We start from the raw sequence: 23,366 nt of genomic DNA on the forward strand, positions 1-23,366 counted from the left end.
CCTCCTTCTCATCACAATCCTCCATCGCCTGACTCAGGCTGGGGTAACGCACTCCCCTCCCTTCCTGAAGGGTCTTCCCCGCCTTTTGGAGCCCTGGTCCTCAAAAGCTCCTCTGCCCTCTGGCGGACGCAAGCTCGCTCCTCCCCCGGCGGACAGCAGTGAGTCCTCTGGCCCCTGGCAGATGGAACTGCTCCTCCCCTTCTTTGGCGGACAGTGACCCCTCTGTCCTCAGGCAGACGGCCGCGGCTGCTCCCATGGCGGATGGCAGCGGCGAGGACTCTGCAACAGCGCATCCCTCCTCCCTTCCGGATTTCAGCACCAATGTAATGAGGTAAGGTGGGCGAGGAGGAGGCAGGTACCAGCTAAACAGTCAATGTAAAGTTTAATGATAAAACAAACATAAACAAACACAGACACACATGCAACACAGCCGTGTGCGTCTCTCTCTCTCTCCTGAACAAGTGTCTCCGGCTCGTCTTTATCCCCCTCCTGGCTGATTAGCCCGATCCAGGGCTTGCCGTGTGTACTCATGGCCCGGCCCAGCCCTCCTCCTCATCATACTTCCCTATCAGCAGGGCTTTAGAGGATGTATTTAGCACCCGGCAAAAAGGAAAAAAAAATGCACTTGCTAACCGGTCAAATGCTTAAAACCTTTATTTTACAAAATTTCTATATAGGTAATATACATTTTACTAGTTAAGCTCAACTCAAAATATTCCATCAACTAGATTAATTGCTTTTTGTGAATGAAGTCAAAACGCTTATAAAACGCTTAAAAAAGTAATTAATTATGAAGCAACATTATAAAAAGTAACGGAAATGTCTAGACCTTGTGAATATTTATTTCTAGTTATGCTAAGCTTCAAGTTATTTAATCAGCAAGAAATTGCTCTTTGTGAGTGCACACTGGGAAAATGTAATCAGTGGGGTTGTAGTTGTAACAAAAACAAAAAACAAAAAAAAGAGAATATTTTCAACTAATAAATCTATGTTTGTTTTTTGTTTTGTTTTTTCTCCCTTTTTCTCCCCAATTTGGAATGCAAAATTCCCAATACGCTCTAAGTCCTCGTGGTGGCATAGTGCCTCAATCCAGGAGGCAGAGGACGAATCTCAGTTGTCTCCACATCTGAGACCATCAATCCGTGCATCTTATCACATGGCTTGTTGAGCGCGTTACCACAGAGATGTAGCGCGTGTGGAGGCTTCATGCTATTCTCTGTGACATCCACACACAACTTACCATGCGCCCCACCGAGAGCGAGAACCACATTATAGTGACTATGAGGAGGTTACCCCATGTGACTCTACCATCCCTAGCAACCGGACCAATTTGGTTGCTTAGGAGACCTGGCTGGAGTCACTCAGCACGCCCTGGATTCGAACTCGCGACTCCAGGGGTGGTAGTCAACGTCTTTATTCGCTGAGCTACCCAGGCCATGAATCTATGTTTGTTAATTTACTTTGATATTTTAAATAACCAACTTAATGTCATTAGTTGCAAACACATATTTTTTTTATGGTTAAATATTGTATGTATTATCTTGAGTAATCTCTACAAGGCTTTATAGGTGTGTGGATTTTCAATATAGTATTTACAGTAAGTTACATTTACTTAAAAGACTTGACTGTTGAATTTGAATGATGCAATTTGGTTTAAACAGCAGGAAACACGTCTCTACAGTAGACTATGCCATGTGATGGATGCAATTTTAAAGTAATTTTAAAGTTTTAACATATGAAGCTGCACTTATTACTGTAAAATACTTAATTTGGATGGAGTATATTGTTGTAGCACTAAGTGTGTGTGTGTGTGTGTGCGGGTTTGGGTGGCTTACAAGGACATTGGTTTTAGGTTACAAACTGGTAATTACAAGGTTATTATGCTATAAATGTGGTTTATGAGGACATTTCTAGTGTCCCCATAATTCAAATCACTTAAAAAAACATACTAAACAAAGTTGTAAATGTAAAAATGCAGAAAGTTTTTTGTAAAGGTTAGGTTTAGGGGTAGGGTAAGGGCTAGGGGATAGAACCTATAGTTCGTACAGTATAAAAATCATTATGTCTATGGAAAGTCCTCATAAGGATAGCCGCACCAACCTGTGTGTGTTTTCCTCTGGGTTTGACATAGGCAGGTTGTAAATGCATGCACGCCAGATACACTATGGGCAGTTCAGTCGAGTTGCAACGTGCTGCATCAAATAAATGCGGGAGATGTTCTGTTCACATTTACTTAATGATTTAATGTTGTTACATAAAGTATGTTGAGGCAAAATGCTTTTTAAATGAGCTGATTCATAAATTTATGATGAGCCATGTATTGTAAGTACATTTTGTTAATGCTAGTCCTGCCATTAATCAATGATTACCTGCCACTTGAGTTATGTAAGCAATATAATTTTGTTTGAATTTTATATGAATTCAGCCAAGTAGCTTTAGTTGTGGACTCACTGATATAGCTGTTTGTTCTCTGTCATTCGGATTAATAATATGCTCAGTATGTTCTTGTCTGTGTTTGTGTCAAAGGTTTAGAAATGCAGGCGTGAAAGAAACAGTGTACATTGTCGTCGTTATGTACGACTTTTGATTTTTGTCAAGACTGCCATACGTGAGAGAGATCGACTGATTGGAAACTGGAAGATGTAAACTGTAAGTTGTTATTTTATTTATTTAGTCATTTTTGAACATATGAAGGAATAATTGACTGTTGATTTACTGAAAATTAATGCACATTGGAGTTGATAATCCGGATGCGAAACGCAGCGACCATTACACCACAGGTGTGCACTGACTTTCAAAACTTGGATGGTTTTGATTCAGTTTTTCTGCTTTTGTTTGTTTTCTGAACACATTTTCATATTTTAATCTTGGGTTGATGACTTTCAGTCTAACTGTAACCGAGCGATGCTGGGGATGTTTTTTGTTTTTTTTATTATTATTATTTATTTTTAAACATGGATCTATATGCCTAATATATGTAATATATCTTATTTTTAAACATATCTGTTGCAGAACCATCAGTGTATTTGTTCGGAAAAAAATGTTTTTACTGTAGTAAGTAAAATTGTAACAACAATTCTTTTACTACAGTAATACTGCAGTATCCTTATAGTAACCATGGTTTTAATAAAATAATATTGTAGTAAATATGACTGTAGTAATCATGGTTAATTTTGTGGTTCTAGTTTTTACCTCAAATACTATTGTTTAATTATGCTTACTAAAACCTTGGGTAGTTTTTGCAAATGTATGATAGTGTTTGTCTTTTTTTTTTTTTTTTTTTTTTCTTTACTTTGATAAGACTTCTCAGTTTTGAATCCTGACTCCACCTCAAAGCTTGAAGAGAACTGGGTGCCTGTGCTTAAGGACAAGATCCTGTACTTTGCCAACAGAGAAGTGGCTCTTCATCTGCTTTCCAATGTGGAAACTATGACAGCATGTTTTGGGGATAAAGAAATAATCTGTATTTAAGAGAACAGCAAGACTGTGCTGTCATTCAGGCTTAACTATTTAAAATACATAAAGGAAATAATTTACCCCAAAATTGTCAGTGTCATTTCTTACACTCATGCCATTACACACCAAAGGAGAAACTGCTTTTATGTCCATTTTGCTGGTTGACAGACTGGTCACTATGTCCTGACATCGTATGGAAAAAAATGAATTTGAAGAACATTCAAAAATTTTCCATTTTTTATTCCATTGGAAAAATAACATCATACAAGTTTATATATATTGACTAATCAGAGTAGGATTCATACAAAGAGTAAGTTATGATAGAATTTTCATTTTGGGGTGAACTGTTCCTTTAAGAAATCATACATCCAAATATCATAGCAGTCAAATTTTATTAACAAGACTTTGAAGACTACATTGAACAATTGTACGTTCTCCTTTTTATTTTAGACAAACAAGTTGACATCGCCTTTCTGGTTTCTATTGTGCTCTCAACATTGATACACGATTGGAAGGAAAATGTTCGGCCCATGCGTCACAGGAACTAGGAAAGCCTTCATTGACATGCAGCCTGTAAGTTATCACAAACATTTCTAAAATCATAGGATTAAATACTTACATGTACACATTTGCATGTACACATACCCATGCTCCGTTGCATGATGCCCCACCATCAAAACTGCCCTTAGATCTAGCATAAATGCGTTGAATGTTCACAAACAGTATGCCATTGATCAGCTGTTTCGAACTTCTTTTTGGCTCGGAACGAAGATTAAAAAATAAACTTCTCAGTAAGTATGCCAGGGCCTTAATGGAAGCCAGTAACACTACAATAAGGTTCTAGGCCTATTTGTTAACGTTAGTAAATGCATTTATTGCCCTTGACCCATCTGCACTACTCACATACACACGCTGTATAAATGATGAGAGAATTATCATTTTTTGGTTGAGCGATTTTAACCACTGTGTGTTAACATTAATGCATTATGAACTAACAATGAATACATTTCATACATTTACATTAACCCAAAATATTGTTCATTGCTACTTTAATGTAGTAGCACTTTTACAAATACAAAGTTATTGAAAAATGTTACTGAAAATGCTAAATACTTTAGAAGAAGCACTTGTAAGTCATGAGTACTGTGTCAGATGCATAATGATTTTACTGCTGCTAAAGATGTGTACTTAAAGGTTTTACTGCACTGTTGTACAGTAATTTCTGTTTTTACATGTTGGTATTAGTGGCTGATTTCCTGCGCCGTGCAAAAGATGCTATTTTCCCATACACATCGATGCTTGGAGAAAACTATCAGTGCTTATAAGCATTTGTTGTCATTTATTGAAAAGCGTTTAAACAAAATACATTGCGGGGCACAGTGGACATTTGCTTCAAAGTGTTCTATGTCTTAAATATGAATTACCCCAAACAGCAAATCTGAGTGAATTTCTACAGACTGGAAACTTGTTTACCCAAACAGACAATACATTTCTACCTTTTAAATTGTTATTGTTGTCTTCCTGCCTCTCTCTCTCTCTCTCTCTCTCTCTCTCTCTCTCACTGTGTGGTTATGGTAAAGTGATTTTGATGACCAAGAATTCTGTTTTTACATTTTCAACCCAATTTGGGAATATTTTTACCCAGCATGCTGCAATGACTTTGCAGCAAAGTTACTGACGACAACAGTTCAACAGTTGGGATAGTCATTAAGGGGGAGCAGAGGTTTATGATGTTTCAGATGTAAAGACAAATTTACCTTTTAGGTTTTCTTGCATATATATTATATATATTTTAATTCATTTGTGTTCACAGTCTTCAAGTGCATCCTTGTAGTCATGTTTTAATGTGTTTTAGTATGGCATATTAGTTCAAAAAAATGTATGTAAAAATCGCTAATTAAATAAGTAGCTAATAATGTTTTCACGTTCCGCTTAATTATGAAGTTTGTGAAATGCATTTGTCTTTGCTACTGTCATTTTTTGTTTTTAAATTTGTATGTGATGTTGCTGTAACACTGTAAACTTCACAGGTCCCATTTTCTAAACTTTATTTAGTATTTAACATTAAGACCAAGTGTAACTGTAGTTCTTGGTGAAATAATAGGTACTGTTCCTGTCTTGTACAAATTTTGATACCAAACCTGTTTATTTGTACTCCCATTTGTGTTTTAGTCTATATAAGTTGGTTTGTTTTTGTGGTTTTGTATTTTTCTTGGTTACATTTACAAATGTCTTGCTGTTGAAATGAATTTGTAACATTGTTATCTGAATAAATATTTAGAATTTATTTTTGAAACACTTGTTGACTATACTTTATAATAAATAGGCTATATCAGGAAACTTGGAATATAAATTAAATGCATTTGAAAATCAAGTGTAACTAACTTAGCTGTGTAGCCTCTGAAAAATAAGTAAATATTACTTGATAATGGTAGTTCCCTACAAGATAAATATTGTCTTTATAACTTATAATGGGCTGTAAATTGATCAATTTGAGTTGGCATTGCATATAAAGTCTATGTCAAACAATACATTTAAGTTCAAAACACTCAAAAAGCTGATGCAAATAGTTGCCTCAATTTTTTTGAGTAAAACCAGCACAATATTTTTTACAGGGCACTTTCTTTAAAAAAAAAAAGAAAAAAAAGAAAAAAATTATATATATATGTATATATATATATATATATATATATATATATATATATATATATATATATATATATATATAAATATATATATATAACTTTATCCAGTAATCACAAAGGGGAAAAGACAAAGTGATGGATATTCATTGGCCAAATGCAGTGGGGGACCCTGGATAACAGCCAAACACCTCACAATTTTGATGGGAGAATTGAAATAGTTTTAGAATAATTTAAGAGTAAACCGCAACATTATGGCATCATCCACTTTTACTCAAGGTTAATGTCTCTCAATGACCACCTTTCTCTTACTTCACTCTCTTTTATTAATGCTCGCTCACTCTCTCTCTCTCTCTCTCTCTCTCTCTCTCTCTCTCTCTCTCTCTCTCTCTCTATCTCTCTCTCTGCTATAAGTACCATGGTACTGAATGTATAATTCATACCTGCTAATGGGGGCCCGGTGCTGTAGAACCAGAGCTGCAGGTATCGGATCTCAGCGCTGGTCACATGACACCGCGCTGTATGCAGTAATGTATACTTTAATTATGGCTTCGGTGGAAGCAGTGCGGCTCAGGTGTCTGGTGACTTTGGGAATGTGTCAGTGGTCTGAGATAGAGAGCCGATGTCAGCTGTGAGGAGTGTTTGTGTGTGGATAAAATATTATAGACTTAACTACAGTCATCGATTTTGGAGAAAGTCTTTTTTTTTTTTTTTTTTTTTTGTGAAAAAGTGCATTGAACTACCAAAGTCATGTACCATGATAATCTGGTCTCATGGTGAAAACAGGACATTTTTGCAAAACTTGTTATATGTGTCTCCAGGTACAATTCCCTGCAGTTTCCAGGTGAAATGAACACTAGTGGCATTACAACAACAACTAGAACAACTTTTATTCACTTTCACTCAAATCATGAATTTAATGGCTGAATAAATACTTATTTTTCTCTCTATTACTCAGACCCTGCTATTTTATGATATCGACACACTTTTACCCTAATGCAGGACTCTTCAGCTACTTTCTTGCGGGGGCCAGATTATCCAGATGAAAATTTAGCAGGGACCAAAGTTTTTCCATATTCATCTTAGCTAGCACTTTCATCTGAAGTAACATGTTTCTTTAAAAAAACACCCTTAATACTGTGCATTTATTCATATTAAAATAGTTACAGGGTATACTGTTTATATTGAATTATAATTTTTTTAAGGTCTGGCCATAAATTCCTTCATAAGATTTGGCTGAAGAACAAACATGACTTATACAGTACTCTTAACTGACAAATAAATGTTACTTTGAGAAAATAAATAAATAAATAAATAAATAAATAAAAATAAAAATCATTTTAACATTTTAGGGCTATTTGCAAATTGAGAATTGAGAAACATTTAGATCTTCTAAAGCCCTCTCAAAATATCAGCCCACATATGAAAACATCAATCATATTAAAATGTAATGTTTGCTTAATAATGCATTTAAATAGAATTTTCTTTTGAAAAAAATAAAAAAAAATTAATGTCTATTCTTCCATTTTCTGTATAAAGTATTCAGTGTAGAAAAAAATTTGTCCTGCAAATATTGTGAATTTGCACACAATAGTCAGTGCAGGAGCCAGATTTTTGGGCAGATAATCATTAGCAAAAGAAGAACAAACTGAGTTGATTTTGTTCATGATTGAGAGGGCTGACTCACAGCGGTATAGAACCAAATATAATCAGGATATTTGAAGGTTCAGTTTCACGTTATCACTTTTTTTTTAAAGCCCTACAGACCCTGAACAGATGTGTCATGCCCATTTGACACTTCAAGAATAGTGAATAAAAGCAAACTTTTACGCGTATATTCTTTGAACGTTCAGTTTTTATAATCGATTTCTCTTTTGTTGCCTTAGATGTGCATATGCGCTGACAACATTTCTGTAACAACTGCGGTGATACATTTTTTATATCTGTAGATTTGACTGCACTCCACACAACTAAGCAATTTTTATAAATACATTTGATTGAAAAAGACGTTATGCTCACCTAAAAGGTGCAATCCATGTTTGGCAAAGCACTAAACTACCGCCAGAATTTTAAAACACTAATGGTTAGGTTTAGGCATTGATTTGTTATAGATGTCTTTTTTAAACATCTCATTAATATTTTAAAACACTATTGGTTAGGGTCAGGCAAATGTTTTACGTTAGGGAGGTATGCTTTAAAAACATCCATCTAAAATTAACCTTAAACCCTCGTCTGAATACAACACCATTTTACTAGATTTTGGCGCCCCCCAGCTGCACAATTCACTGGAAAACTGCAGCCAAACGTGTTATACAGCATGTAAATTTTGAATTGCAAAAATGTTGTCATGTTCAGGTAAATTTCAAGAGACCAGGCTGTTACTTATAGTTGTCACTGCATTTTAAGCTGGGATAGGAGAATGTATTTTAACACACTTTTAACAGTTACACACTTCAGCTTTAAGTACTATGGTACATGTCCAAAATACATGGCTTTACCATGGCACTTTTTGTTTGCATAAAACAAACAGGAACTAAAAAGAGAGAAAGAGGCCAAAAGACTAGAAGAGAAAAAAAGAGAAAGGGCATGATCATTTTCTCTTTTTGTGTGTGTGCCTGTAATCTGTTTTAAAGCTGATTAAATATTTAGTGTGCCAAGGGAGTTTGCTCGCCGTGCAGTAATGATTGATGGGTGGATGGGAGTGCAGAAGTTAGCACTAAAATACATGAGATCAGTTTACGGTCCTTATCAATGTCACACCCATTAGTGTCTGCTAATACTAGTAACCAATCACACACTCCGTCTTCTTCAATTTCCTTTAGGTCACGTCCTCACACTCTCAGCCAATGGAAATGCTCTTCACTGTCCTCTTCTAACTCATCCTGTTCTTTCAATCTTCATCACTCCTCTTCCTCTGTTACTCTCCCCTCTCGTCTACTCTTTGAACTGTCAAGCTTCAGTCTCAGTTGAAAGACAGCTTTCTGTCACATTGTGGTCTCTTTGAGGTTTATACTGTGGTATCACTAGAGCTGTAAGCTGTCATCCTGTGTTATAGAGTGAAAAGCATTTCTAGTTGACATAAGGGTGAATATATCAGTAAGTATAAGATTTTTAGTAAAAAAAAATCAATGGCACTAATGGTTTCTCTAACAGTGGTTTTGTAGTTTGGTTTCAAACACATAGTTGTAAATTAGGATACTTTTTGTAAATTTTGTCTTCAAAACTAAAGTTCCAAATTTATATATTTGTAATAGATGTTGGATAAACAAGTCAACACAATAGAACTACACTGGCATAAGGCAAAAGTCAGCTACTTCATAAAGGCAGATTAAAACTGAAACACTGAAATATGTTTTCAGGGCAAGGATATTTTTTATAAATCTCAGGTTGGGGCAAGTTATCACATTTTATTGTGGCAAGTTGTCACATGTTTATTAAATTACAAATTTCTTTTGGCCAAAACAATGGTTTGATATATTTGCTGTTTTATGACTTGTTTTGTTTCAATGGAAATTTAAAATATAAAATATAAATGAAAAGTGTTAGCTTGCTTATTATTCACAAATACTGTATATTATTTAATATAATATATTTTTTTATTAATTAAAATTATTAAATATATAATTTAAAATATATAGAATATTTTAAATATAATTTACAATACTAGATTTTAAATACAATTATATATTAAAATAATAACAATATTATACACCCTAACAATAATTACCTTTAATATATTTGCTGTTTCAAGAATTTTGTGTTTCATAATTGTTTTACAATTTAAATTTAGGTGAAAAGCCTATAACAGGCTGTACTGGCCAGTAATAATAGTCAGTAATGCTAATTTAATTAATTACTTTTTTAAATGAATTCATCTCTTTTCTTTAAAGATTTCTAAAGTAATAAAATCAATGTTAAACAGAGTAAATAAGTGTAAACTATTTTAATATGAAGAAATGCAATGTGTATTTATTTTTAAATACATATAATGTATTATTGTAAATATAATATATTGTAAATAATGTTATATATTAAATATTAATAACATTAATATAGTATTATACAGCCAAATAATAATTATTCTGAAATGCACAAATTAAAAGTCATTAAACTGTATACTAATAACTGTGTAATATTTCTCATCACCACTAGTGTCTTCTCCTGCTGTAACTCAATGACTTTTGTCTTTAAACCCTTCTGTGTCACCTCTCCTCTGTGGCACAGCAGCAGGGTGGCACCAATGCAGCATATATTGGCTCTCGCCCACACTGTGTCGGCGTGGGTGGCCGGCTGCTCCTGTGGTTTGAGGTTTCTGAACCACACTGGCCTCTGGTGAGCCACAGCGTCCGCAAGGTGTAGAGTGACAGCAGGCAGGTGGCCCGCAGTCACCCAGAATGAAATATACTGAAACACACACAAATCAGCTTCACACTGCTCATTAACATGTACAGACAGAAAACGGATTGAAAAAATTACCAGAAAAAATTTGTTCTGTGTCTGTAAATACTGTGTCTGTAAAAAAAGTTGGCCAACAAAGTTGGCAAAAGTAAATAAAGTGACTGTATTTCAGTGATTTGGACTGTGGCATGATTGTTGGTGCCAGATGGGCTGAGTTTGAGTGTTTCTGTAACTGCTGATCTCCTGGGATTTTCACGCACAACAGTTTCTAGAATTTACTCTGAATGGTGCCAAAAACAAAAAAACATCCAGTTCTGTGGATGGAAATGCCTTGTTGATGAGCGAGGTCAATGAAGAATGGCCAGACTAGTTCGAACTGACAAAGTCTACGGTAACTCAGATAACTGCTCTGTACAATTGTGGTAAGAAGAATAGCATCTCAGAATGCTATAATGAGATGCGGGTTGGCACTGTTTTGGCGGCACGAGGGGGACCTACACAATATTAGGCAAGTGGTTTTAATGTTGTGGAAGATCGGTGTATATACAGTATTTATAATTTATTTTAAAGAAGTATACTGTAGAATAAGACAAATGCTGTCTTCTTATGCATCTTCGAGCAATACACAAGAGGCAGTATGTTACAGTGATTTTACCATGGTAAAGTTGTGTTGTCAGATATGATGGAAAGCTTAACTATAGTAAAATCACTGGAATGCAAGAGATAGTGACCTTTTCTTTAGTTTTTGTTTTTTAAAACAGCAGCGACAGCAATGTGATAAACACAAATGTTCAATAAATTAAATGTATTATTATTAATCATAATCAAAATAAACAATTCTTCCGCCAAGTAATGTAGTTCCTTAGGCATGGCTGTTTACAGTTTGCGCATTAATGTATAATCAATAACTGTAATATAAAAGTACATTCTTCACATCATTTAATGTGCAGACCATGGCTTATCCAATCAGATTTTACAGCTGGAACTGCTTTTTTTTAAAGATACCATAGTACAGTTACAGTATCAGATGGTAGTACTATGGAACTTTAATATATACCATGGTATTGACTGATTACCATGTTCATGTACCATGGCATTAAAATGTACTTTAAAGTACTTCAAAGAAGAAAACAGAAGTTTTTAAGAATTTATTGACATTTGGTCCTGGGCCATGATTTGTCAAACCAACAAATAAATAAAAGCACAAACAAAATCACAATCTCACTCACACACCTACCCACACATCCACCCACACACACACACAATAACACAACAATCACACACACACACATACCTAAAAATTCTTAGGTCGTGCCCTTATTGTGTTGCATGGCTTTGGTTTCATCCTGACAAGTGGTAATTGATTCCGCTGTAGGTTGCGCCGGCGGTAAGTGGGGGTGTGCGCTCGAGTTTCACTGTAAACAAATCGCTCTTTTCTGCGGCCTGACCTTCCCTCCTCTCCCTCTCTCTCGACACCATCTCTCCTCTCTGTTCACACGGCTCCTTCCTCTTCATCATGGGTTTTAGGTGCTGAACTCTTAAAATTCTTCTGCAAATAATGGTCAGAATGTATTAATATTATGCTTGTTAATATTAATGGAAGTCTTTAAGAACACTGACAAAAAATACAATTAAAAAATGATGTGTTGGATTTACTTAAAAAGTGTGATACAAAAATGCTGCATACTGTATATATTTTAAGTAAATTCAACTTATAGTGATTTTATATAACTACAAAAACTTACATAAATGTAGGCTCAGTTTAATCAACTTTATTAACTTAAAAAGGTATGTCACATGAATAGGGTTGCAAAGTGGCGGAAAATTTCCAGTAAATTTCTGGAAACTTTCCAGAAAATTTTCATGGGAAGTTAAGCTGGGGAATTTTCGAAATATTGGAAAAAACTTTGGGCACTTGGCTATATGCTGCTGCATCTTTGTGGCATTCTTAACATAGGTCTTTGCACAGTATTTGCAAATGTACACAGCCTTTCCTTCTACATTGGCTGAGGTGAAATGTATCCATACATCAGATGCCGCACGTGGCATTGTTCTGTAGAATAAGATTAGAAAAAAGCTTGTAAAAAAACATTAATGCCATGCCATGCACAGATATTTAAATAGTTAGCAAAACAATTGGAATATTCTGGAATGGTAAAAATATTTTAAAATTGATGCTGGACAAATTAATAGAAATAGGCTAGATGAATAGATGAACACTCCTCAATCAGCATGCTAAATCAAACTATAACCAATGTTCTTGTATGATAACAGAAAACTGCCTAGCAGAAGAAACAGCATCACAGTTGAGCTAGCTAGCACCATGATAGCTAGCCTCTTAAATTGTCAATGAAATGGTGTTAGCTAGCTTACATTTAGCATATCTGATTTACTGGCTAGCAAGCTACTGTATAAACACATTTTGATTTAGGGTTAGGGTTAGGGTGTTATTTGCTAGTTAAACTTTAATACCATAGATCAAATATATTTACCCTAGTAATATCATCTAAACTTACTTGACTGGATGTAGTCCTTGGGCTCAAATGCAGTAGTGTGGCTTCAACAGTCCTGCTGTAGTAAGCAGCCTGCAGTAAGTAGTGTGCTGTGTGTGTGTGATTGAGGAATGGGCAGGGTAGAAATTCAACTGAATTTGCATTAAATCTGGTTGTTTTAACCAAGATTATGCTGCAAGATGTTTTTTTTTTTTCCAATTACATTTAAGTTCCCTGTTATAGGCTAACTTGCAATTTTGCAAATTTCCAGTTTATTCCCATTAATCCCCATTAATTCCCATATATTCCCGTTAATTCCCATGGAAAGTTTCCAACTTTGAAAATTCCCAGAATTTTGCAAACCTACACATGAATAAGATTTAGCAACTAATAGCAAGTAAAATTTATATTATTGTTTCTACTTAGGATTAGTTCACCTGCCCTGATGCCAACCCAGTTATGTATGACTGTCTAAGATTTTTACGAAAATGTTGAAGCTCTGCAGGTCCTTATCATGTATGTAAATGGCTACCGTCAGGCTGCTGGCTGTTTGATGGTCCAAAAGGCACATTTAGGCAGGATAAAGGTAATCCACACGACTCCAGTTGATCAATTAATATGCCTTCTGAAGCGAATCGATAGGTGGTGTAAGAAACAAATAGATCATTAAAACTTTATTAACTTTAAAAAAATAAAATTAAAAATGCTTCCTGCCAGCAGTCGATGCATCAGTGACAGTGATGTTATGGAGAGTTCACACGAGAAGTCGGAATCGTGCGCTTTGCATACAACAGATCAAGTGAGAGTTAGTTCATTTCAAACAGCATCCCAGCACTGGCCGGAATAAGAAGTCTTTAGAAGAAGCCTTTATTTTTGTCACACATTATACATTTTGCATATATACAGTGAAATAATTTTTTTCGCATATCCCAGCTAAGCTGGTGTCAGAGCCAGAGCGCAGGGTCAGCCATGATATGGCGCCCCTGGAGCAGATAGGGTAAAGGGCCTTGCTCAAGGGCCCAACAGTGGCATCTTGGTGGTTTAAAGTAACAATGTAAAGTTTTTTTTTGTTTGTTTGTTTGTTTTTTATCTTTCCTCTGTCAGGATATAGGAAAAATATGTATTTTAAAGATACATATTTTCTGTTCGTTAATAAATTCATCTTAATATACAGTTGAAGTCAGAAGTTTACATACACCTTAGACAAATACATTTAAACTCAGTTTTTTCACAATTCCTGACATTTAATCGTAGAAAACATTCCCTGTCTTAGGTCAATTAGGATCACTACTTTATTTTAAGAATATGAAATTTCAGCTTTTATTTCTTTCATCACATTCCCAGTGGGCCAGAAGTTTACATACACTTTGTTAATATTTGGTAGCATTGCCTTTAAATTGTTTAACTTGGGTCAAACATTTTGGTTAGCCTTCCACAAGCTTCTCACAATAAGTTGCTGGAATTTTGGCCCATTCCTCCAGACAGAATTGGTGTAACTGAGACAGGTTTGTAGGCCTCCTTGTTCGCACACGCTTTTTCAGTTCTGCCCACAAATTTTCTATCGGATTGAGGTCAGGGCTTTGTGATGGCCACTCCAGTACCTTGACTTTGTTGTCCTTAAGCCATTTTGCCACAATTTTGGAGGTATGCTTGGGGTCATTGACCATTTGGAAGACCCATTTGCAACCGAGCTTTAACTTCCTGGCTGTTGTCTTGAGATGTTGTTTCAATATATCCACATAATTTTCCTTCCTCATGATGTCATCTATTTTGTGAAGTGCACCAGTCCCTCCTGCAGCAAAGCACCCCCACAACATGATATTGCCACCACCATGCTTCACGGTTGGGATGGTGTTCTTCGGCTTGCAAGCCTCACCCTTTTTCCTCCAAATATAATGATGGTCATTATGGCCAAACAGTTCAATTTTTGTTTCATTAGACCAGAGGACATTTCTCCAAAAAGTAAGATCTTTGTCCCCATGTGCACTTGCAAACTGTAGCCTGGCTTTTTTATGGCGGTTTTGGAGCAGTGGCTTCTTCCTTGCTGAGCAGCCTTTCAGGTTATGTCGATATAGGACTCATTTTACTGTGGATATAGATACTTGTCTACCTGTTTCCTCCAGCATCTTCACAAGGTCCTTTGCTGTTGTTCTGGGATTAATTTGCACTTTTCGCACAAAACTACATTCATCTCTAGGAGACAGAATGTGTCTCCTTCCTGAGCAGTATGATGGCTGCGTGGTCCCATGGTGTTTAAACTTGCATACTATTGTTTATACAAATGAACGTGGCACCTTCAGGCATTTGGAAATTGCTCCCAAGGATGAACAAGACTTGTGGAGGTCCACAATTTTTTTTCTGAGGTCTTGGCTGATTTCTTTTGATTTTTCCATGATGTCAAGCAAAGAGGCACAGAGTTTGAAGGTATGCCTTAAAATACATCCACAGGTACACCTCCAATTCAGTATACCTCCTATCGGAAGCTAATTGGCTAATTGCCAAAAGGCTTGACATCATTTTATGGAATTTTCCAAGCTGCCTAAAGGTGCAGTTAACGTCGTGTATGTAAACTTCTGACCTACTGGAATTGTGATATAGTCAATTAAAAGTGAAACAATCTGTCTGTAAACAATTGTTGGAATAATTACTTGTGTCATGCACAAAGTAGATGTCCTAAATGACTTGCCAAAACTATAGTTTGCTAATTTGAAATCTGTGGAGTGGTTAAAAAATGAGTTTTAATGACTTCAACCTAAGTGTATGTAAACTTATGACTTCAACTGTATATTTAAAAAAATATATAATATCTATGAAGTTGTATTATGGTCTGAGGACAGGTGATTTTATGGGTTGCTAATGATAATGCAATGTCATACTTGTGCTCACATAAAGTGAAAATAACATAAAATGGAACATTTGTGGTAGGAACATTTCTGATTAATTTCAAAATGGTAATATTGCTATGTTTAAAATGAATGGTAGGTTATGTGACAATAGGAACAATTGTTGTATATTTTGTTGTAGTAGTAGTGATGGGAAGATCGGATAATTTTACTGACTTGAATCTTTGAGTCTCGTTCAGCAAAATGAATGAATCTTTATTCAAGTTATTTAATTCATTTTGTTCATTTGAGCAGAATTCAATTAAAATGTTACATTTTCAATAGCCAGATCCCCCCCAACACGTCTACTTACGCAAACTTTGATTATAGTCACAATAAGGAAAAATTGATAATGCAGCCAAGAACAAATTATGAGAAAGAGAAAGATTAGTTCACCTCTGGAATCTTCTTGTTGGACTCATTCATTCTTTTGTCACTGCATAGCGTATACAGCTGTCACATGACAAAAGAACGAACGACTCGGACCAGAAGACTTGAGAGGTGAACTAATAATTTCTGTTTCCTGTACAGCGCCTATTCGTTTGTTACGTGAAAACCGCATGGAGGTTGGGCAACGCACATGCACGGCCCACACAAAATGAACAAATCAGTCACTGAGACTACTTGTTCTTCTGAGTCACATAAAAGATTCGTTCAAAATGAACGAATCGTTCATGAACGACCCATCACTATGTAGTAGGGACCGGAAGGAGGAACACACCTGAGGGTAACCACATGTGAGATGTGTGTAGGGGCTCACAAGTTAATTAAAGAAGAGTCAAGCTAGTTTCAGATGTCTGTCTTTATTGAATAGAAAAGACACATAAAACATGGTGGCAGCATAGGAACATCTAGATTGCTAGATTAAGAGTTTAGAATTAGACAGCGGAGAGCTGCATCTGAACGGAGCTGCACGATAGATGGACTAAAACCCCCATCACCGTTATGCGTGGATGCTGACAATATTTCCAAGTCCTGGAAATCCTGGAGGGACCAGTTTAATCTCTACCTGGAGCTAACAATGTTAGGAAAAGTCTAATTGTTTCACTACCTCATCGGCGAGAGCAGTCGGGAACTGCTGGAATCTCTGATGAGTGATGTAGCTGCGGATGAAAGAACGGTAACGAACATTTTTGCAAAGTTTGATGAACACTGTAATCCCAGTATAAACGAGACGGTAAAACATTATAGATTCTTCTCAAAAAGCCAGGCAGCTGACCAATCGATTGATAATTATGTCACGGAGTTACGAATGCTCGCTAAAACATGCAACTTCGGAGAAATCAAAGACTCACTCATACGTGACTGGATAGTATGTGGAATTAACAATGCAGGACTGAGAGGGAGGCTGCTTCGTGAGTAAGATTTAACACTACAGACGTGCATACATATATGCAGAGCAGCGGAGCTGTCATGGCAAAACAGCAAAGCCACTGCGGTAGCAGTGGTAGAAGAGGTGCATGCTGTCAGGCAAGGAGCGCGTCAAGATCGACATCAACATGGCAGTATATTCACATGCAAATTCTGTGGTAAAGAGCATGAAATGAATAAACAGAAATGCCCAGCTTTTGGTAAGAAATGCAAAAAGTGTGGAAAGGCAAATCACTTTGCAGTTAAATAAAGAGCCCAGCTGAGACAAAGGAACTATAAATCAGTACACAAGGTAACTGAACAGGACAGTGATGAGTATGAGGACATTCAAACTCAGAGACTGTAAACAAAACAGAGAAGGACAACAAAAAGAAAACACAGTTGTACGCAGGGATACTTTTGGGAAAGGACCCTGTGAAATTTCAGATTGACTGTGGGGCAAGCTGTAATGTAATTCCTATTAATCTACTGAGCCCAGGTATAAAACTGGAGGATACAAAGACTGTGCTAGTAATGTACAACCAAAGCAAAGTGAGACTGCTAGGAAAGTGCAAACTGAAAGTAAGAAACCCAAGAAACCACAAACTGTACAGGCTGGAGTTTCAGGTGGTAGATAACAACTGTACTATCCCTCTAATAGGTAAGAAAGCAAGTGAGGCTATGAAGCTAATCAAAGTGCATTACGAGAACATTCTTGCAATAGACGGCATAGTCACCATGGAAAAACCTACAACCAGCCAGTGGTCACTACAACAGGTAAAGACTGAATATACTGATGTATTTACGGGTGATGGCTGCCTGGAGGGAGAATACAGAATTGAGATTGATGACACTGTAAAACCTGTACAACTCCCAAAAAGAAGGGTTCCAGTGGCCATGATGAAACCTTTCAAGGAAGAGCTGCAAGATCTTCAGAGGAGAGGAATCATTGCACCAGTAGAGAGGAGCACAGATTGCATCAGTAGTATGGTGGTCATACAGAAGCCCAGCGGCAGACTCAGAGTATGTATAGATCCAAGACCCTTAAACAAAGCTTTAAAGCGAAGTCATTTCCCACTACCCACTATTGATGACATTCTCCCTGACCTATCTAAAGCCAAAGTGCGATATTAAAAAAGGGTTTTGGCATGTCAAGCTGGAGGAAGAGTCCAGCTATCTCACCACATTCTCTTCCCCGTTCGGAAGGTATCGTTGGCTGTGGATGCCCATGGGCATAAGTCCAGCTGCTGAGAACTTTCAGAGGAAGCTCACACTTGCATTAGAGGGCCTGCCTGGAATATACATTATAGCTGATGATGTGCTTACTACAGGACAAGGAGAGACACAAGAAGCAGCTGAGAGAGACCATGATGAAAAGCTGAAAGCGTTTCTAGCACAATACAGAGAGAAAGGTATTAAGCTAAATGCTGACAAGCTCAAATTGAGACAAAGTGAAGTCTCTTACATCAGACACCTCCTGACGTCTGATGGGTTGAAAATAGACCCAGACAAAGTTCGAGCAATAACACACATGCCGAAACCAATGGATGTAAAAGGAGTTCAGAGACTGATAGGGATGGTAAATTACCTCTCAAAATTCTGTGCACATCTTTCAGACCAGTGTGAGGCCCTGAGACAGCTGACACACAAAGACTGTGAATGGAGATGGACCATACAGCATGAAGAGGCATTCTGTAAAATAAAAGAAACAATTGCAAATGCTCCAGTGTTGAAGTATTACAACCCTGATGAAGAACTTACCATCCAGTGTGATGCCTCTGACGGAGGTCTTGGTGCTGCACTCATGCAAGGAGGTAAGCCAGTAGCATTCACAAGCAGAGCACTAACGCGATCAGAAATAGAGAAAGAGTTATTAGCTCTACTCTTCGGGATGGAAAAGTTTCACCATTATACATACGGACGGAAAGTAACAGCACAAAGTGATCACAAACCTATAAAAAACATCCTGCGTAAGCCACTATTGAGTGTGCCTAAAAGACTTCAAAGAATGATGATGAGACTTCAAAAATATGATGTAAATGTTGTGTGTGTTCCAGGGCCAGAGATGTGGCTAGCAGACACTCTAAGCAGAACATATCTGCCTGAGAGCGCGCCCACTGGATCTGTGGAAGCAGAGCTAGAGACAATCAACATGGCGCAACACTTACCAATCTCAGAGGATGGACTCGAGCTAATCCGTTCTGCAACAAAAGAGGACAAAACTTTACAAACACTGATTAAAACCATACAACTGGGTTGGCCAAAGAACAAGGCTGAGATACCATAAGAAATAGGACATTATTACCTGTTTCAGGGGGAACTGAGTTACCAGGATGGAATTGTTTTCAGGGGTGAACAAGCTGTTATCCCTAAGCAACTCTGGAGGGAAATAACTCAACATATACACTCCTCTCATTTAGGTGTGGAAGTATGCCTGAGGAGGGCCAGAGAGTGTGTGTACTGGCAAGGAATGAACGAGCTGATCAAAGCATATGTACAGCAATGTGACACCTGCCGCTCAGTGGACTGGAACCAGCAAAAGGAGACACTGCGACCACATGACATGCTGAACAGACCTTGGGCCAAGGTAGGCATGGATTTGTTTACTTTTGACAACAAGGATTATCTAATCACAATAGACTACTATTCCAATTTTTGGGAAATAGATTATCTACCAGACACCAAATGAATTACTGTCATCAGAAAGCTAAAAGCTCACTTCGCCCGTCAGGGTATTCCAGACATAGTCATCTCGGACAATGGCCTGCAGTTCTCATCACAGGAGTTCCAGAAGTTCAGTCATCACTGGGAATTCCTACACAAAACTTCATCACCTGGCTATCCTCAGAGCAATGGCCAGGCAGAATCAGCAGTCAAAACTGCCAAGAGACTGATGCTCAAAGCACAAATATCCAGACAGGATCCATATTTAGCTATTCTGGATCACAGAAACACACCAGCACATGGAATATCTACCAGCCCAGCACAGAGGCTGCTTAGCCATCGCACTAAGACACTACTACCCACAAAAACTAGCCTCCTGCAACCAAAGATTCAAAATTCCTTGAGAGAATTGACAGCAAACCAACAACGGCAACAAACATACTTTAACAGATCAGCCAAAGACTTAGACATACTAAAACAAGGTGACTCTGTGAGAATACAACCATTTGAGCTGCATAAGATCTGGAGAAAGGGCACAGTGGTGAAGCCCATCAATTTGAGATCCTACAGTGTCCAGTTGGATTCTGGAGGTGTTATAAAGAGAAACAGGAGACATCTCCGAAGGGACCATGGAATGACCCCTAGAGACTCTAACCAAACATGGACTGTTGATCCTGACAATTCAAAAAACGCAGAAACTGCTGACGCTTAGTCACAACACACCACCAATATGGAGAATCAAATGCAAAGCAATGTACGGTCAGACATCCCAGCATCTGTTTTCACAAAAGCAGGACATTTAGTAAAGAAACCTCAACACTTAAAAGACTGTCACATGAAAAAAAATAAAATAAAAAAAAAAACAATGTAAAACTGTTGTGATGGAAATGTGAAATTACTATATAGATGTTATAAGGAAATGGTATATTGTTCTTGTCTGTACCAGAAATTAATTAAGAGTTTTGTTTGGAACATTAGTTCTGTATTCAAAAAAATAAATAAATAAATAAATAAAAAAAGAAAAGAAAAAAAAAGAAAGGATGTGACAATAGGAACAATTGTTATATATTTTGTTGTAGTAGGGACTGGAAAGAGGAACACACCCGAGGGTAACCACATGTGAGATGTGTGTAGGGGCTCACAAGTTAATTAAAGAAGAGTCAAGCAAGTTTCAGATGTCTGTATTTATTGAATAGAAAAGACACATAAAACAGGTTAAAAAAAAAATACATATTTGTCCCATGTCTCAAGGATAAGTGATTTGCATCACTAGTATCGATATTGTCTGTTAGGATTAACATATACCATCAATGCAAATGACAATATAGAGATATTTTGCATTCCGTTTGACAGAACTTTACAGTTTTGAAATATCCATTTGTCCGAACCTCATATAATTTCACAGTGAATCAAAAATATGACATTTACCTGTGTATATTACTAGTTTATTTACAGTATAACAGAGCCATATTTTAATGAAACTTCCTGAAAATAGGTTATATGCAAAATATTTAACATTAGTTTCTTGTTGTCTTTTCCAAAAAAAAAAAACAAAAAAAAATTCAAACGCTCATGGCTAAATGATATCCAATACTGTCCCCTAGTGAATGATTCTGGAAATGGAGGGTTATAAAGAGAGGAGCTACAGTATATGCATAGCCCAACTGCAACACATCATTTCACACAAGCAGAAGTAACCAATCATTCTATTGCTGAAGGAACAAATGCAATAAACACTGAGACAATACACACAACGTGCATAATGTCAAAGACAAAACGTATTCACATGACACAACACTAGTTGAAGATTCACAAAATTACCTTTCAAAAGAGCCTACTGTGACAATACCATGGTACAGTGATGATATCAGATGGTAATACCATGATACTTTGATATATAGGCCACCAAAGTGCTGAATTATTATCATATTCATGAACCATAGTATTTACAGAGACTTCTTTTTTTTTCTTCTTCTTTTTTATTGTACTTTTAACACATTACAACTCAAGACATAAGACATAATGACAAGCACATACACACAATGAAAGAATAGAATTTACTGATACTTCAAAGAATACAATGGTACTACCATGGTAAATGTCTAACTTTCGTACTTCAATTGTTACTTTTTGTGAACTGTAAACAGTACTTTTGTGTACTGTTTGGTTGGAAACTGTCTTCACCTGCAGTTCAGAGTCGTACACAAGCTGCACACACAGGTTTTGAACATTATGAACACCTTCACTGCAAATCGGCATTTGCCGGTTTTGATTCAGTGGATTGTAGGAAAATATTCCACTTCATCCAGCACGTTGTTAATTCTTTTGCTTTGGTGTACATTCTTGAAATGGTCTATACCCTTAGAGTCTTTCTAGCAACTCAGTCCACTGTCGGCCATCTTTGGAACGCTCTCGGGAGGCTATTTCCAGCCATGACAGTGCAGCTCCTATCTACTTGAATGGGAAAAGACCGAAATCTCCTAAACGGTTGGTCAAGATGACGATCAAGGGCCATATTTCAAATCAGCAGTAAAATCTGACAACACTAGTATTATAAATTGTGCTTCTTTACCTCAGATAACGCTTAAAAAAAAAAAAAAAATATATATATATATATATATATATATATATATATATATATATATATATATATATATATATATATAAATTTATCGGCTTGTATAGCTAATGCGCATGCGCGATGTCCAGTTGATTGACAGGTGATGTCTGTATCTAAAAGGTGATTGGCTCTTTTACCTGTAAGGCGGGAATCCCTTTATACATCCGTTGACAGTTTGCTGCTGTTGGGCGTTCCAATCTCTCCCATTCATTCTAATAGATGTGGCCCATCTCTGCTAAATAATCTCTGATACCTTTCTCGCTCCCCTTCCGTGTTCTGGAGAATCATGTTACTGTTTAATGCAGTGGTTCTCAATTTTTACACAATTTTTAAAAACGGACCTTTCTGCCATCATTTACTCACCCTCGTCGTTCAAACCCGGTGTTGTACCGAAATCTCACTCCCCGGACAAATCATATACTCCACTTCGCGTGCACGGGCGTCACAGTTGATATGCGGTGTAGCGAGCTTGAGCGCTCTTCTATTTTCCATAGCCGTTTATCTATATTTTTCACACAGTTAGCACCAAGAATGTACATGGACGAATTGTCTAAGCTTAAATTAACAAGCAGAAATTTAATTCGTTCGGATAAAGGATGCAAAAAACATGGCAGATCGATTCAACTTAGAAATTGGCGAGGCTTCGACAGCGTCAGGAATAAAGTTTAAAGTTTACTCAGTTCTCTTTATTACCAGTTGTCAAAGCAAAACTGTTAATTTCACATTGAAATGAAAGTCCTGTTGCCCGAGCTTCATGGGGCCAGTTGCACCAGCTATACAAAAGTTAAAACTTAGGCTAGTTGTGGCGTAAATGGGCACTAAGTCACAATTTACGCACTACTAAATATTTGAGTTGCACCAT

Source organism: Myxocyprinus asiaticus, chromosome 8, assembly GCF_019703515.2.
Source record: "Myxocyprinus asiaticus isolate MX2 ecotype Aquarium Trade chromosome 8, UBuf_Myxa_2, whole genome shotgun sequence".
NCBI classification, from domain to species: domain Eukaryota; kingdom Metazoa; phylum Chordata; class Actinopteri; order Cypriniformes; family Catostomidae; genus Myxocyprinus; species Myxocyprinus asiaticus.